General features: G+C 36.9%; 1 protein-coding gene across 6 annotated transcripts in view; it reads left to right on the top strand.

Annotated features, from left to right (window-relative positions):
* The window catches only part of astn1 (astrotactin 1), a 339194-nt gene that overhangs the window by 39583 nt on the left and 284990 nt on the right, over positions 1–14621 (top strand). The gene's annotated exons all lie outside the window — the stretch shown is intronic.

The following is a 14621-nucleotide window of genomic DNA, read 5'->3' as shown; positions in this document are numbered from 1 at the left end:
TTCGTATATTTATCGAGTCCATTTTGTGGAACAAGGTGTTCTTTTTTTCAATTAAGTGCACTGCAACAACAAGCCTATTAATATAAGTCAAAAATTCTTACCTCATTGGTAGATTAGCTTCAAATAACTAAAAAAATAAATAACTAATTTGCCAATGGGGTAAGAAAAATGGTCTAGCCAAAATTCCTGTTTTAAGAAAAAAGACGTTTTCTCAAACTAAAATTATTTTTCAACGGAAACGCCTTCTCGATTAGATAATTTTTCTAGCAAGATTTTTTTTTGACATTTTTCTCTTGAAATAAAGTATTTTTACTCTTTTACGAGTCAGTTTTTGCAGTATGTTAACCCAAAACACCAACAACTATTTTAAATGCAAAAAGCCTCAGTGCTTTTCATTAAAGACATAAGTAACTGTTTTGAAGCCTTCAATATTGGCAATAATACGTTCCATCTGATGTGCCTCACTTTTGATGGGATTTATCTGTTTGATCACAATTGAAGAAATTCTGTGCGATTTGTGACGTTCCTGGACTGGAATTTTCTAATGCAGCCAAGCTGGGTCAGTATTCTTGAATCCCATCAAACAGCTCGCCATGTTTTTGACAGAAGCTTCTGTCAGAAACTCCTGTGATCTGGCCTCACCTTGAAGTGCACCTTTCCCTCTTTCCTCTTAGCTGTGTCCCATACATTCTCTTTCACATAAAAGTTTTAAAGGAGAACCTTTCAAAGTGTTACAGGTCCCATGTTGGGTCGCTCCTCTTAAATGATTACTGTGTTTTTCAATGCAAATATAATAATGCTGAAAATTGCAAGGGTGACTTTCCATTAAAATAAAGCTAGCAATGTTTCAAAAGAACAAAATAAGGGTTTGCCCATTCATTCCCCCCATCCATCCACCAGTCCATCCATTCATCCTCATAACTGGGGTTTATGTTTTAGATACCTCTATCCCTGGCTTTGTCCTCCTGCTCCTCAAGGAGGATATGTAAGGTGATTCCACGCTAGCCAAGTAATGTAATCTCAGGTTTTGCTGGTTGGAAGAGGAAGTTTTTCCAGGAAGATTTCCAAACACCACAACTGACTTGTCTTCATCATTCCCTGAGAGCTAATCTTTGGACACTGTCTTAATGAAAAGTCCAGCCACTTTGGTAAGGGAGTTAATTTCCGGGACTTGTTACTGAGATCTCAACCTTGTTTAAACCATTGGGTGTATACAAGAACTGGACTGAGTGACCCATCACCCCTTGCATTCCAAACGGGAAGTAACCGCTAGCCCCAAGAAGCTAAAGTCTAATAGAATTTTATTGAGAAATAAACAGCTGTTACTCAGTTATTATATTTGTCAGAATAACCATTCCTGGTCTTCTATCTTTTTTTACATGTTCTTGTTAATACAACTTTTTTATGATATTTTCTCTGTAGTGAAAGTTATTCAAGTTATATTCTAGCCTATTAGATTCATTCATTCATTCATCTTCTTTACCGTTTATTCCCTTTCGGGGTCACGGGGTTGCCGGAGCCTATTCCGGCCACTTGGGCGTAGGCAAGGGATGCCCTGGACTGGTTGCCAGTCTGTCGCAGGGTAGAATATCCTCAATCACACATCCATTCACTCTCACACTCACACCTATGGACAATTTAGAGTTGCCAATCAACCTATGCAGCATGCTTTTGGACGGTGGGAGGAAGCCGGAGATCCTGGAGAAAACCCATGCATGCACGGGGAGAACATGCAAACTCCACACAGAAAGGTTCCCCATTAATGTTGTGTTTTTCATGTCCCCCAGCCGGGACTTGAACCGGGGGCCTTCTTGCTGTGAGGCAAGCGCGCTAACCACTGCGCCACTGTGCAGCCCCCTATTAGATGGCTCAGTAAAACCATGTGCTCTGACATCAAACGTTTGAAATGTTTCGATGACAGATTCTTCCGAGCCTGCCTTCAATTGGTTGGGGTGTGGACTTCCAACAAGCTCACTCCTGATTGGCGAGAGTGGTTGCCATAGAAATAATGACTCAGACCGATTCAGACTGATTACTGCTTACCGACATCATCTGCTCTAACATGGTGAAGGAATGCATTGCGAAAAAATGGCGAATAACATAACTTTATTTTGTTGGAGCTGGAAGTAAACCATGTTCTTTCTATACACTCAATGGTTCAAACCAATAGCTCATAGCTCTTGTGGAGGTTAAATAACCAGTAAATCTTGAGCTTTGGCAAATCTCTTCAGCACAGAGGACAAGTAAAAATTTGGTTTTCAATTTTTTTTTTTTTATTATTCTGTAAATGACTTTCACAGTCTTTTTACTTCGTACTTTGTTTAAAAAATACGAGAACTGCTTGTTTTTACTCCTTTTATTCTGTAAAGTTCAAGTAAAAACTTGTATAACTTGTGTAACTGCTAAATGCCGTATACGGTACTTATATTGCGCTTTTCAACCTTCTTTGAAGGCCCAAAACGCTTTACAGTCCCATTCACCCATTTACACACACATCCACACACTGATGCTCTGCTGCAGAACACTGGTCCAACCTTCCACCAGAGGCAAGGTGGGGTTCAGTGCCTTGCCCAAGGACACTTCAACACGTGGGCGGGCAAGGTGGGAATAGAACCTGCAATATATCAGGGGTCGACCACCTTACCACTGCACCACAGCCACCCCGTGGTAGGGAGAACAGTGGTATTTCTTTGCAAACATGCAAGCAGCCTCAGCTATAATTTCAGAGGTATTTGTAAGAACATACAGAAATGAGATCTATTTAAGATTCTACTTATAAGTTCCAGGGGGGTTCACAGGTACAAGTGTGAAGAGACACTACAGGGTTAATAGCAGAAGTGGTGACTCTGTGCCCTGAAACCTGAATTTTGAGTTGACCTTCTTTCAAAAAGAGTTTTTTCCCGCCCTCTTTTACATATTTTTCCTAATCTGACTCTCAATTTCATGCAGCCTCTGCTCCTCTGCTATTGCGCCACTCTGCGCCAACTTTTTACTCCCCCTCTCCTACCCAGTATCATAGATTCCCACTATGATTCTGAAAGGATAAGTAAGACAGGGCATCTCGCCCTGACACTGCAGGAGGATGTGAGCAGAATTTCTTGAGCCATCTCTACTTTTTCCCCCTCTAAAACATACACACTCACACCTCTGCTGTGCTGTCAAATCCCAGTACAAGCACAGAGCTGTGGGGCCATATGGTCCCCTCCCCACATCTCCTCCGTCCCACTGGGTAAACAGGCCTGAGATAACAGCAGTCCTCTCAGATGCCTGTTAAGCTCCTGATCTCCTCTAAACACAGCTTCTTGCCTGTCTTATTAGTTCTAAATTCCTGGATCAATATTTTCACATTAAAGTCTTAGCTGCACTTGTTCAAGCAAATTTAAAACAAAACACGATCTAATATTGTAATTTTCTGTTTAAAAAAAAACACTAAGGCAATCTGTAACCATTGAATTTATTTATTAAAAAAATATATCTAAAATGGAAAGGGTGGATATAAGTTCTATTTTTATAAAAAGTTTTATAAACCATAAAGTTTTATAAACTTATTTTGAAAAAAAACTGATAATAAAATTGTCTTTTTTCTTAAATTAAATGGTTTAAAAAATTTGGTCTATCTTAATTGAAACTAAAACTTACATAAACATAGTAACACCTAATAGATAATCCTTCTAACTAAACACATATTTGAGAAGAAAATATTTGTCCAAATAACATATTAACATATGTTAAAGGTTTCTCTGAAAATAGGTCAATAATAATTGATTATCATTTTGGTCAGAGCATTGACTGATAGAAAATCACTTACTTCCCTTTCCAACGAAATGAGGTTAATTCAGACACCATGTTGGAGTCAAACGATGTCAGTAAGTAGTGATTGGTCCAGGTCAACATTTCTGCGGCAACCACTATCACTAATCAGGAGTGAGCTTGTTGGAACTCCACACCTACTACCTGACTTTTTAAAATCTGTCACTCAAACATTTCAAATGTTCGACATGGGGCCAGCGACCACCACATACTTGGATACAGGCATCTGGTTGGTCAGTTTATAACTTGAGTAACTTCTAACAAAGAAAAAGTGTTGAAAAATAGTTAGGATTAACAAGAACATGTGAAAACAGGTAGTAGAGCAAGATTGGTTATTCTGTCAAATATAATACCTGAGGAATAACTGTTTAATGTATGCTTATTTCAGATGTCAAGATTCTTACTGGAAGTCACAGCCCAGTAAATGGTGGTTGGTTGCATAAACACAGACTAAGAAACACATTTATGAATTAGCATTAGATCAAAATGTTTAATAGTATGAAAAGCTGAACAAATCTTTCATCCAATTTCCTATTGGCATAATTGATGTGCTCTATGTTAACTGCAAAATAACATTTAGACACACTGTTACTTACTGGGATTGGACTAAAACACATTAATGTAACACAAACATGCGTCAAGCCTGTTATGCTAGATATGCTTTTATCTAGTTGCGTCTACTGCGTGACATTAAAATCTGAGGATATTCCTTAAAATTATAATACACCTAATTTTTATATGTTCTACTTTCATAAATGGTTTGGTAATTAATTAAAACTTTTTGCTTTTTTGTTTCAATTTTTCTCTCTCAACAGAATCATCGTACTCACAGTAAACTCTTTAGTTGGATGAAAATTGGCGCCGGTTCTCTATCACTTACCACATTTCCATAAAGTGAACAATCTCATTTCCAGTTCAGAGGACAAAAAATAAAAATAAAAGATGAAGTGATATCACGTTTTGGAGTTTTTTTAATGTGATGGTTTTCATGATCCATAATCTTTGCCTCCATGGTTTCCAGCATCATTCCATCAATGCCGCACACACCGCTTGAAAGACAGAGAGGCTATAAAGACAGCGTTGCAAGTGAGGTTACAGACATTAAACTTGAAGGCTTTTTTTTGCTCCAAACATGTCCCCTAACTCAATAGCTTAAGTGTGTCCTTCATAACTTTACCAGAAATCTCTTTTCTTTTCTGTAGTTTGTGGACAAGCTTGATTAACAGCTCCCATGGATTAACTCTGGAAAATGAAGTAGAAATTAGTTGCAAGTCTCTTTTCTTCAAAACTCTATCAGTCCATCAGCATGAGAAAGTCATGTTCTTTTGAACAGGGCTTTATTACAGCTAAGTTATTGAGAATTCAGAATCAACAGTCACCGGAGCGGTTTCTGCTTATCGCCATGCCCTCCGGTGACCGTGCAACTGTGACAATTGTTATCATAGTCTCTGAAGCACAGAGCACAAACATAGAGCACACGTTTGGCTTGACATGTTCACGCCAGATGTGAGTTACATTTGGATATGTGCATTATGCTTTTTCATGACAGTCTTGTGCTTTATAAAAGTTTCTATCACATCAAACTACAAATTAAATGTATATTCATGATGCCTGGGCTTCATGAGTTATAACTCTTGCTTTACAAGTACATTATTTTGTATTTTCTGCACTATGAGGCGCTCCTAGGAGTCTTACATTTTTCAAAAAACGACAGTGCGCCTTAGAGACTGGACCACACTAACAAGGTTGGGAATTACAGGTATTAATAATATGCTAACATGGCTAACATATCTAGCGTGGCTAATGTGTAGTGTGTTACAAACGTTCCAGATTTACTGTGAACACAGTTAATAAAGTCTCACTGACTGAAGGACTTATCTCTGATTCTTTTGTCTCGCTTACTGTGCCTTATATGACATAATTTTTCAAATGAACTATTCATTGATGGTGCGCCTTGTAATCTGGTGCCCCAAAAGTACAGTATTTTTAGTTTAAAACAATTTATTTAGTAGAATTTCTGAGTGAATAATTGTTTTTTAAACTGTGTTTTGAATTTTCTCTGCACGTGCAGATGCCTGAATCCATCGACTTATTCCCCATTTCTACTCCATGGATACCTGACATGAGTAAATATAATGGAAACTGATTTCCATGCAGCTACCTCACTTTGAAAATGAGAGTAATGCATGCCCCCTGAGCAGAGGACAAATGCTTGATGAAAAGTAGGCTTTTTCAGGCGGCTGTTATCTAATGTATTAAAGCATTGGAAGACAGAGTTTAAGTCCTATTCTTTGCTCAGCATATTTAATGTTATATTTAATTAGTTGTATTTTTCGTATTTTTTTTAAAACCTTGGATGCATCTCCAAATAGTGCAGTCAGTACATTGTTTTCTCAGAGCTGAACAGATGAATCAGGCAAAGAAAAACAGGAGGGAAAGTGAGAAAGAGATGGAGAGAAAGAGACTAACAGTGTTGTCATCATTCTGCACCAGAAGCTAATCCAAAATCTTTGCCCTTAATTTAGTGGAACTGTCATGTCCAGCGGAGGTCAAACAAGTCTAAGCCGGAAAGTTAAGGGTTTTCCAGACCGTTCTTTACCCTGCTGGGTTATTGGGAGGTGTACTAGTTCTGTATAGAGGGCAGAGATGAGCCGATGATCTTCTGAGCTGCATTGATGATTTACTCAAGCATCCTCTCGTCTGCTTGTTCTTTTGTCACCTTGTGGTACAGTCTGTCAACACTCACGCTTGGTGGTGTCACACAAGCTCACCAGCAGCCTTTGACCCAGAATCTTCTTCCTGAGAACCCTGAGGATTTTGGGTCACTTCTGTGTCATGATGACTTCTCTGGTGCTCAGGACAAATCAGCAGAGACAGATTTGACATGCCATTTAAGTGGAAATGGTTTGTGCATTCAAACTGATAAAGACGTTGGCCACTTTTGCACTCTTCATGAAATCCACCCTATTCTCCTTTTTTAAAATCGTTAAACTCTTCTGCAAGTGTCGCATCCCAAGTTAGCCCGTGCTGACTAAAAAATATCTTAATTTCCTGCTGCTTATGCAAAATGAGTTGAATAAACACCATCTCTCCATCACTTTTCATTTACTACAGCCCCACTATCACTCCAATTTCTTTTAGCGTTAAGTGGCCTCCATTGGACTTTTCAAAATCAAATACCTAGCACGGTAAAAGCATCTTTGAAAGTATTAAAAAGATATTGTAACACACTGTTTTAGCTGCAGGCACACTTAAAGCAAAACACACATTAAACAGTTTATTTATTTATTTTATCGGACTTTTAGAAAAGGTTAGATCATGGAAGTTCCTGACAATATTAAAAGTGAGAAGCAATGTTCTATTGCCAGAGTCAGCAACATAATCTGGCTATGGCGCACACCCACAAAAGGGAGGAGCTCTTAGATTGTGAGGTGTGTGTGGAATGTAAAGGATTTAGGAGACCCATGTGATCAACAGAAAGCAAGAGGACTTTTTTTCTTTAATTTAAGTTCAACTTTGAGGGTTTGGTATAGACAGCATGTTTCTTATCAACCATGTTTCCAGTTTTATTTTCATCATCCTTCCACAGGACTTTTTTGATTGTGTCTCATATCATCTGAAAGGCAGAGAGTATGTCTGTTTCTTTGTTGTTTGCTGTTGGGGATTGAGTCACGTGTAACTGGGCCACTGCTGTAGTTTGCCATGTTTAATGTTGGAAGGCAGTTGACAAGATAAAAGACCAGAGCCAAGGCAGACTGCACACTAAATTGAAAAGTCAAGACACTCTGAAAAAACTGTGAAGCTCAAGTTCCATACATGTGGTGACTACAGGAAGGAAATAAACAATTTGCAATATCGGCCCCTTAGCAAAAAGTAGTCTATTTATTAAGGGTATAACAATTACTGTCGAATCAATTAATAAATTAAGTTAATTGATTAATTGATTTATTTTCCTATGTAATCCAAGCAGATCATCAATATGACCCATACCAATAAAAAAATTTAAAATTTAAAAATGAAATAAAGTGATTATACTTTCTATTGGAAATACCATTGAATTGAGGCGTATACTATATCGAAAAAATGACCATCATAGCAGAAAAATCATTACAGTCCAATGTGTGGAAACACTTTGAATTCTATAGACATGTGACCATACATTGTGGTAGAATGTTTTAATAATGTTCCTTTTGTATTATTTTGATGTAGAAAAAAAACAGTGGGCTGATCTAAAATGTGAATGGATTTTGTTTGTACCCATATTTAATTTACACTTGATTATCTTGCAAGAAGTACAAGGAATCTAGAAAACTTCACCTGCACTGTTCAGTACCCAGGTATTTGAGTCACACTGCATGAATTTTTGGCTAAAGAGGTCCTGGATCAATTTTAGGTCAGCCAATCGGCTCGTTCAAAATGAACCAATACGGATTTTGAATTAGATTGGGAACCACAAATTACGATATAAATCAAATTGTTAAAATTATTTGCTACACCCCAAGTGTACCTAGTCTATACTAAAAATGAGGCAGTAAACTTAAGTAGCAGTATATTTCATTTAAAATATTCCAATTTAGTCTGGAAAAGTATGTACATGGTCTATATATTTGCTGTGCTAATACTCAAGGGTACTTAATAAAATAAACTTCATGTGTACTACTGTTTGCTGAGGGTAGTATGAAATCAATATCAGGCTAAAACCAGAATCCTTCATTGTCAATGCACAGAGTACATTGAAAGTATAGATAATGTTTGTATTAAAGACATTAAGTAATTCTAAAGAAGCAAGTTCTATCTCTTGTGAATTTCTGTCAGAATAAGCTGGTACAGGATATACAGCAGCACTTTCAGTTTTTCACCAATTATCGACCACTTTGACTTTCTGCAAACATTTCCAATGTTCCAAAAAGCCTCTGATGAATTCGTCCTTGATAGCCATCTCAAAAAAGCTCATTTGTAACTCTTAAGTAATCATTTTCTAACTTTCCAAATGTCCAATCAATCATGTCGGGTGTTTTAAGATGCCTGCGCTGCAGTGCTCTTTGGTGGTACTGTCCATTTGCTCTGCTTTGATTAAAGGTTGAGCTTTTGAAATGCCAACGCTACACACTGAAGCTAAATGCTTCAGCAAATACGCAATCAGGGGATGTAAACTAGTAATGCAGCACAATCAGATTACAGTGATTTCTTTAAATGCTAATAAGTAGGCACTTTTGTTGCCACGCCCCCCTGTCATTTTCTGTCAGCCCTCCTCTCTTTCTTTTTTTCCTCATCTTCGCCTTCCTCTTCTTCTTCGCTGGGTGGTACTGGATATGGTCCCACAGAGCAGTGGCCTCATTACTCAAGCTCTCATGGCAAACTACTCCTCGGGGAGGTGGAGCGCACTTTTTAAAAAGTGCCCTGTCACACAGTGACTGGTGATTTGCATTTAGGTTAAAACCAGACAAGACCCTTAAATCTTGTTTATGGACAAAAGGGAGCTCCCTCTTTGTTGCAGCAGTGCAGCTTTGGTTTCTGTTGCGCCAGCCTTACTTTACTCCCTCAATTACACAGAACTGCACACTGCTGTTTTTGCAGTAAAAGCATCAAGCGTTTCTGATTCGTATACAAGTTATAATCCATACAAGGCTTGTGGCTATTATCTGGTATGCAAGTGCTACTTTAGCTAGTAATCAGTGTAATGGGCTGTCTGACAAAGAGGATGGACCCTCATTCAGGCGTGCATTAAAAACTACATTATATTCTTTTTTTACATACACAACATTAGAACTCAATGTTAACACTAAAAGCTCTTATCATAAATAGTTTAGGTGCTTATATAGATTTAGAATGGGGAGTAGTTAGTTCTAAATCATTACATCTCTTTGTTTTGGAGGGATTTTTCCTATTAGATAAATTAAGTTTGCCATCATGTACATAACAGAATTATTTTAAAAGTGTTTAAATTTTCCAGCAGCTAAATTGTCAGAGAACATTCAAAGTCTGAACTTTAACTTCATTTACCTTAAATGGGTAAGGCGTTTTTAGAAATTTTTGAATTACCGGTTCATACACTTCAACGTGTTGAGGAGAACAATAAAACTATTTGAACTTGAGCATTGCTTTGCTTAGATATATGTCATAATGTGTGAAAGACCACATGTCACACCTTCTGACCAACATAAAGGATATCGAAAATTTGCTGAAGTGACCAAAAACTTCTGTGCGCTTCTGAAGTCAGGTGTTTTATAAACTTTTTTTTTTTTTAAACTAGAAATATTTTTTGTGTTTCATTTCAAACCAAAACCTATGACCCTTTGGCTTTGCCTAGTTAAATAATTGAAAAAGATAAAAGTAAAGGGTCATGTTCAACATCGATGACAACAACCCCAGAGGACCGAATGTATTGCACTATAGGGTGCACTGGATTATAAGGCGCACCAAGAGACATTGTCTATTTTCAAAATTATACCATATATGAGGCCCAATAAACTATATGGCATTTTAGGTGAGACAAAAGAGTCAGAGATAAGTCCATCAGTCAGACTTTATTAGCTGCGCATACTAGGCTTGCATAATAAACTTAACAAACTTAGCGCTATCGCTATATCAAGCTGTGGAATGCGCAAATCGCAAAGTCAGCGTAAATTGCAATAACAATATTATGGCAGTTTGAATTATTTAATGAATCAAATAAATCTATTTATGCATTTGACAAATCGGGTGGACCGCTGCATGTTGACCAATCGGATGGGTGATGTTGGATGCCGGCCTCCTATATAGACGAGGGTCATTTGGAGTGTATGTTGAGTTATGTTGACTTTTACTTAAATTACACTGTTGCAATGAAATGGAAATTATGTATTTAGATGTTTTTCTATTTGTTCATATATCCCAAGTTAAATTGTCATTGCATTATTTATTACTAATATTGAAAATGGCGAGTTTTCCTCTTATCGTACACCCCTAGCGTATATAGTAACTATGGAACTTGTTTGTTATACAACATCAGCTGATAATATCTTAACGTCAGCTACACATTAGAGGCGTTACCCACATTAGCATCTTCACAATACCTGTAACTCCAAACCTTATTTGCAACAAGAAATAGACTTGTACAACTAAAATATGTTTTTAAAAAAATAATTCAATACCAGTACACGTTAGCTGCATTTGTGTATTCACAGTAAAACATTGACAGAGGGCGGCGTATGTCTTAAAATCACTTTGACATCAGTATGCACAAGAATTAATCCATATATATTACACACAACCTAATTGTAAAATATGTCGAAAAATAATTTTTTTATGCTAATGCTAAGGTATAATATTTGTGATTAAACAAACTAAAAAAACAAGAATAATTCATTTAGGAATAGCATTTATCATTTGATTTGGTTTCATGGACAAAGAAAATATTAATCTGTCACTTAGAAACAAAGTGTAATATTGCAGCTATTGTTTCTGCACTATTTTATTTTTTTTTACAATATCTAATAACAAAAGGAAGAAAATATTTTGGTACGTTTAGCTCTTGGGTAGGTACAACACTAAGTAGATAAAAAAAAACTAATGTCTTCATTAAGCATTGCATTTCAGTGCTGTAAAAAAAAAGGTTAGAATCAGTCATTTGACCGTAGAACACTGGCATTCACAGTGCAGTTCATTGATGACTATGCATTTTATGTTACTGAGGTCAAACTCAAAAATATTCAAAATGCAATCCAACCATCATAATAACAAGTTTAAAACATTTTTTAGCAATATGACACTAAAAGAATTACCGTACTGTCTGTGTTGCTGAAAAAATCTTATTCTGCAAAAAACTCTTTTCCTTTCGGCTTGGAGCACTTGCAAATTCTAGTTCAATTAACTCAAGGAGTCTGTTCTTATAAAAGAAAAAAAAAGAGGCTTTGTATTTATACTCAGGTCCTGGGTGTATCTTTGTGCTGCAGGAAAAAGATTAAACGTTGAAAAAAATTACAGCTCTGAATTACTCGATAGTCACAAAATGAAGGTGCAGAGGCTGTGCCTAAAACGTAATCAGTTTTTCAAAAAAATTTTAGACTGTGTGTAAAAGTTTTTGATCCAGAGCAATCTGAGTAATGCTGTTGTGTGGTGTGGGGTTAGCGCGCCTTTATATATAGATCCCAAGAAGATGTTTACACCAACAAGGAGGTTCTGTGGCGCTTTCATGCCTTACATCTGCTCTGGTTTGTGGCTTTCCATCTTCTTTTCCAGACCCCGTTTTTTTTCTTTTTTTTTGCTTCTTAAATCACCCTATCAATGTGCAAGTGCTGCAACATACTGCTTTAATCACTCATTTCTGGGCTTTTTTTCCCCGTTTGATCAGACCCCATCCTCATTTTTATTAACAGACAGCGGTTTCTCCCTGCAGCCATCGCTGCTCAGCCGCACACATAAAACATCACATGGTACGGACTTTGATCTTATATGGACTATTTTCTAATGGACTGGGTCTTATCATTGTGCCTGAAACCATTTATCTCTGCTTCGCGTTGTGATTATTTCTGCTCTGTTTTTTGTGGTTTCTGTGTTTAAATCGACCAAATATCTGTTAGTTTGCACCACATACCAGTACAGCTAACAGAGTATATTTGAGCAACAGTTTAGTGAGCTGCAGTAGATCAGCTCCTGATTTGTGTCATTGTTTTTTTTTATTTGGTGAGGTAAAATGATCCACCAACAGAGTTAGGATGCACACTTTTGAATCATTCTTTACATAAAACGCAACCTGTACTTAAATGTATGTTAGCATTTCTAAACAAGGGCATTAGATGGTGTTTGCCATTGCAAACACTCAAATAACTTTTTTTTTTTAAGTGAGACAACAGAACAACAAAACGAAACAAAACAACTAACACTTGAAAAAACAGATCTGACAAACACAGACAACTACCAAGACTAACACATAAAGTGTGAGTGTATGTGTGATGTAAGGACAACGAGAGACAATTCCATCCCCAAGCTTGAACTAACCGTCACACATTGTGTTAACTATATATATTTATGGGTACATTATTATAGAATCATATAGATAGACAGGAAAAGCTGGAGACACCTATAATTATGCATTCATTGGATTCTTGATACTGGAAAAACAGTAGCGGTATCCCTCCTGAAGCCCACTCTGTAAATAATCATCTTGTCATTGTTTCAAAAATAAATAAATAGATAAAACAAACAAACAAACAAACAAAGTTGAGAGTAATTACACATACCCATCAGACAGACGACTGCAAATGAAGCGAATAGGACATTATAGAGAGAAAAAGGTGAGGACACAAGACAGTCACATATTTGATTCTCAGATGAAACTTAATGTTCCTCTAGGAACTCCATGAAGGCTGACCATACTGATAGTGGTCACTCAAACAACTTTATGTCAAACACAATTCAAGCGCCAGGGGCGTCCAGTTTCAATGCTAAGTCAATGTACAGATGCGATCAGAGGTCGTCTGGAGCGTTTTAAATGTTGAGCGTGGCCGTCTGGCAGCAGCTCTTTGCGACGTTTTTAAAGACTTAAAATATTTTAATTTTGGCGAAAGAACGCCAGATTAGCATCCCTGAAAATAATCTAGATGATTCTAATCTGGGTTAAAAAAAGAAAGAAAGAAAAAATACATATATATATATATATTTATTTATTTATTTATTCAGAGAAACACTGCATTGGCAAATAGCTAAGGAGTATTAGGTAAACACTTAAATGTAGGACTAATTTATTTCACTTTTAATCTATATCAGTTCAAACTATCTCTGTGATTCATCCCAAACTCACTAAAAACAGCTGAATTTTATGTGTGAGTGTACATTTATGGAAAAAGGCAGTTGAAAAATAGGAATTGAAATGTCTTCCTCCTAGATTCTCTGTGTACCTTTTCTGACTTGAGTCTGATGCATCTTTTGCTGCAGGTCATATTTACAAAAGAGAAACTCACCCATAAAGCTTTTCTCATGCATTCATCTCTTGCATCTCTGCACTACGTTTCGGCTAACATCAGTTATATTCGGGCAGATTGGGAGTGATTGTCTTGGGAGCCGAGGTAAGACGAGGGCACAACGTTTCTCACGCTCAGTTGCTTTCATAAACTCAATGTTTACTCACAGTTATCTCTGCAGTTGGAGCTCTCCGTTGTTCTTGCTGTCAGAATGGTAAATTATGGCACTGCTTTGTATCCTTTTTTAAAAGTGGAGATGATAGATTTTCATGTTCCAATGTAAAGGTGACTGGACGTAGCTTTTATTATTTTATGTGATCCACAATGAACTGGAAATGCTTTTCTTGAATTCACTAGTTTGTATTTCTCTGGAGTGTTCAGGTTATTTGTCCACTTTTATTGTGTTTTTCCCACAATGTACTGTATGTTTCAGGACATTGGAATTGTTTTACCATTTATTTTTACGAAAATGAGAACTTTTAGCATTTAAAAACCCACTCTGATGAAAATTGCATTTTGGGTGCTTTTAACATGTTCTTGTGTCATTTTTTGATAATCCAGTAAGATCCGTACGTCTTCATTTTCCTTGTTCCAGTTGGTATCTGGCTAAAAACTGTAGCTGGATGACTCCAATATTGCTCACCATTTTTGTTGCACCCGTAATGTTATGTTGGGGTTGTGAGGGGCTGTAAGCTAGTGGGAGAAAGTGTAAACAGATGGATAATGGGAAATGGGGGTGGGTTGCTCTCTGCCAACAGTCCCCCCCATAAGTTTAAGGCAAGTTTCTGATGAACGATAAATCAAATCAAGCTTTATTTATATAGCACTTTTACAACTCAGGTCACTCAAAAAATATAATCACATTTAAAA

Source organism: Oryzias latipes, chromosome 17, assembly GCF_002234675.1.
Source record: "Oryzias latipes chromosome 17, ASM223467v1".
Taxonomy (NCBI): domain Eukaryota; kingdom Metazoa; phylum Chordata; class Actinopteri; order Beloniformes; family Adrianichthyidae; genus Oryzias; species Oryzias latipes.
Note: the sequence above shows the minus strand (reverse complement) of the source record. Positions and strands in the feature narration are given on the sequence as shown.